Genomic DNA, 3,254 nt, shown 5'->3' on the forward strand with positions numbered 1-3,254 from the left:
CTGTGGCGAGCATCTGCATCCGTCCAGGAAAGCTGTGGGATCCCTCCAGCCTCATCCAGCTGGCTGTTCGCCTTGGTGGGCATGCAGTCCTGTGCAGTGACTTCAACGCACACCACACGGATTGGGGAAGCCGCAGCTGCACCCGCTGAGGCAAAGGCCTCACAGATGCCATCAGCTGAGCTGGCCTGCTGACCTTGGAACACCAGGGAGCCCACCTACGTCTACCGCAGAGCTTGCACGGCCATTGACCTCTCCCTCAACACTGAGCAGTGCTCCTACTCCTGGGCCACAACTTCGGACAAATGGGGGTCTGACCACTTCCCTATTGTGATCAGCCCCAGGTCTGGGAGAAGGCCTAGGTCAAGAACTTACGTCACAGACTGGTCCCTGTTGCGGAAGCACTGCAGCAAGTTGGACGATGGCCGTGACTTCCTGAGCGCCATCGTGGATTGTGCTCAGGCTGCCACCGTTCAGTGCTCTACCCAACCAGATACCCCCGCTCCGGACCTCCACCTGCTCAACATTCGTGCCTCCAGGCGCCGTATGGAGCGTGGAGCAATCCGGACGGGCAAGGCAGAGCATTGGACCGAGTACAGACGTGCAGATGCCCGCTGCAGACGCCAAGCCCGGCGCAGGAGGAGCCTCTGCTCTGCCATCGAGGGCAGGTCCAGGGGACCCCTGGCTTGGAGACTGCTCAAATCCCTCACCAGCAGGAGAGGAAGCCTACAACCTGTCCTCGCCGTGGCCATCACGCTGAGCATCAGCGAAGAGGCCCTTGCGGAGCTCCTCGCCAACCAGTTTGCGCTGGCTGTACCACGCACTGCAGCCATCCTGAAGGTAGGGCAGCCTTCCGTCAGCCTGCCTAGCTGCCTGCACAACCACCACACAGGGTCTTCGCTTCTGTAAATGGCCTGTCATCCAGTCTTGGGAGCCTGGCCTCACAGTTCATTGGCCCAGAAAGCAGTCCGAGCGCTTTTTCGCTGCCTGAGGGCAACAGACTTGAGTGCCCGACTATAGACATCCTACACTTAAGTTCTCTCTCTTCCTCTTTCACTCCCCATTCCCCTCCCCACGTGTAGGGTAGCAAACTGGACTCAGCCTGGTTAACCTCCCTGCCTTTCCGTCTTCCCTTCTCTCTCACCACCCAGGGTGGCCATCGAGCCAGGTTATGGCTATCTACCAGGACCCGCTGACGCTGCACGAGCTCCAAGCATCGCAGTGCACCAGGAACCCAAATGCTTCGCAACCTGGCCGCCAGTGAGCAGCTGCACCTGCTTGACTGCTTAAACATCTGGCAGTCAGGGCAGGTGCCGGAGTCATGGCGCACAGCCTACGTGGCCCCCATCCTGAAGGCCGGCTGAAAAACGTGAGCTCCTATCGGCCAGTCTCACTCACCTCTGCTGCTTGCAAGCTGATGGAGGCCATTGCTTTCTGGCCGATGAGCAGATAGGCTTCCGGCGGAGCTGATGCAGTGCGGACTCCATCGTGGACGTGGTCTCCACGCTGGAAGAGGCCAAGGCCTGCCGTGACGCCGTGCTCCTGGTGCTTATCGGCATGAAGGGGGCCTTTGACGGCCTGCCCTATCCAATCGTTCAGCAGGCCCTGGACCTATTTGGTAGAGGGCGTCCCACAAGGATCAGTGGTGAGCCCTTTCCTGTTCAACCTGGCCCGACTGCCTGCTGTCCTGCAGACTGACCCCCACAACCACGTGAATACCTCCATCAACGCCGACCACATCGCCCTATGTGTGCGAAATCCACCACACAGCCACAGCAGTGCGCGCTCGGCTCTGCAAAGAGCCCTCGACACCGCCGCTGCTTACCTGAGCTGCATTGGCCTTGCCATCTCGGCAAGGAAGACGGAGACCATGCTGCTCCACCCAAGAGCAACCGCCCGCTGCACAGCTGCAACTGGAAGGCGACCTTGAAGCCCGGCAGTTACGTACCCGGGGCTATACGTTCATCACCGGCTGACCTGGCTGCGTGCTGTCAAGACCCTGCATGTCCAGGTCCTCCGGGTCCACAAGGCAGTCTCCCAGCTTGTTTCCCGAGGACAGAGCTGCACCACTAGGTGGGCTCTGCGGCTGTACCATGCAGTAGCCACCTCACGCCTGCGGTACGTCCTCCCACTCGTGGCACTACCACGTGCCCGTCTCAAGAAGCTGGAGCTGCAGCATAGGGCCGAGATTAGGTTCTGCCTGGGCTCTCCCTGCAGCTCTGAAATCGCTGCAACCTTGGCCGAGGCAGGAGCATGGTCCCCATCACTCCTGTCACAGCCCACATTCTACAATCAGCCACAGCTGTGCACATCGCTGAATGACACTGCGTTCTGGAATATCGGTCACATACCGACCGCACACACAACCCCCATCACACCTGCACTGAGCATTACGCTGCGGAGAAAGCTTATCAGTGAATGGCTACTGACAGCGCAGCGAAATTTTGGTTCTAAAGCAATTTTTCCCGACCGTGCAATGAGGCCGCAATGCGAGACCGCAACGAGGCCGCAATTTGGTGACTTTATTCACTACCGCCCTTAGCCGGCAGATCTGAACCATGCATCAGGAATGTGCATTTCCATTGGGGAACAATAGAAACTCTTATTTAGGCTAAACAAGCGCGCGTACGTACGTACTTACATGCCGCACTCGGGACATCTGCCATTCAAATATTCTGCCATGTAGCAGCACCGTAACCAAGTAATGTTACTGTTACGTGCTTCTGACAAAGACTCTAAATAACTCTGAAGGAGCGCAGTTCCGTGTAATATACGTTCTCTGCATTAGGACACTGTAGCACTGGCTGGCCGGTGTGGCGGTCCCTGCAATGCATCACAAAAGCTCGTGAGGAACCTGGCTATAAAGTATCATCACAGAACATTTATATATGGCATCATGCAGTCGAAAGATTAGCTACGCGTAGTAGATGCACATCAAACGTAAAGACGAAGTATACTTACGAGAAGCAAAAGCCCGAAAAATAAGCGATCCACCGCTTCGTGCACTCCGAGCCTGCCATATGCCATATTATGCCGCCAAAAAGGCTGGATGTGACATCACGGACGTAAAAAAACAAAGACCGGATGTGGCGAACCGGACGTGACGTTTGGGTGAACCTAACGCTTGCGCTGCGTTCACCGGGTGAACGCAGACACTTTCGATGGTTGAACGATCGCAGCGCCAGATTTGCCTCTAGGTATACTAATATCATAGAGTTTCTAAAAATACCCTAGAGGGAAATGTGGCGCTAGTGTCT

The 3,254-nt window shown here is 56.8% G+C and overlaps 1 long non-coding RNA gene across 2 annotated transcripts; it reads right to left on the bottom strand.

Moving 5' to 3' along the window:
* Window positions 1–244: 244 nt before the first annotated feature.
* On the bottom strand, window positions 245–3,039 carry LOC139052602 (uncharacterized). 2 transcript variants are annotated; one of them, XR_011509979.1, is made up of 3 exons: window positions 2,959–3,039; window positions 1,823–2,820; window positions 245–1,684 (listed from the first exon to the last, which is right to left on the bottom strand). It is a non-coding gene; the product is annotated as an uncharacterized lncRNA (long non-coding RNA). The 2 variants fall into 2 exon arrangements; XR_011509980.1 differs by having other exon boundaries at window positions 245–1,691.
* Window positions 3,040–3,254: the final 215 nt, after the last annotated feature.

Source organism: Dermacentor albipictus, unplaced genomic scaffold (assembly GCF_038994185.2).
Source record: "Dermacentor albipictus isolate Rhodes 1998 colony unplaced genomic scaffold, USDA_Dalb.pri_finalv2 scaffold_27, whole genome shotgun sequence".
In the NCBI taxonomy this organism is placed as follows: domain Eukaryota; kingdom Metazoa; phylum Arthropoda; class Arachnida; order Ixodida; family Ixodidae; genus Dermacentor; species Dermacentor albipictus.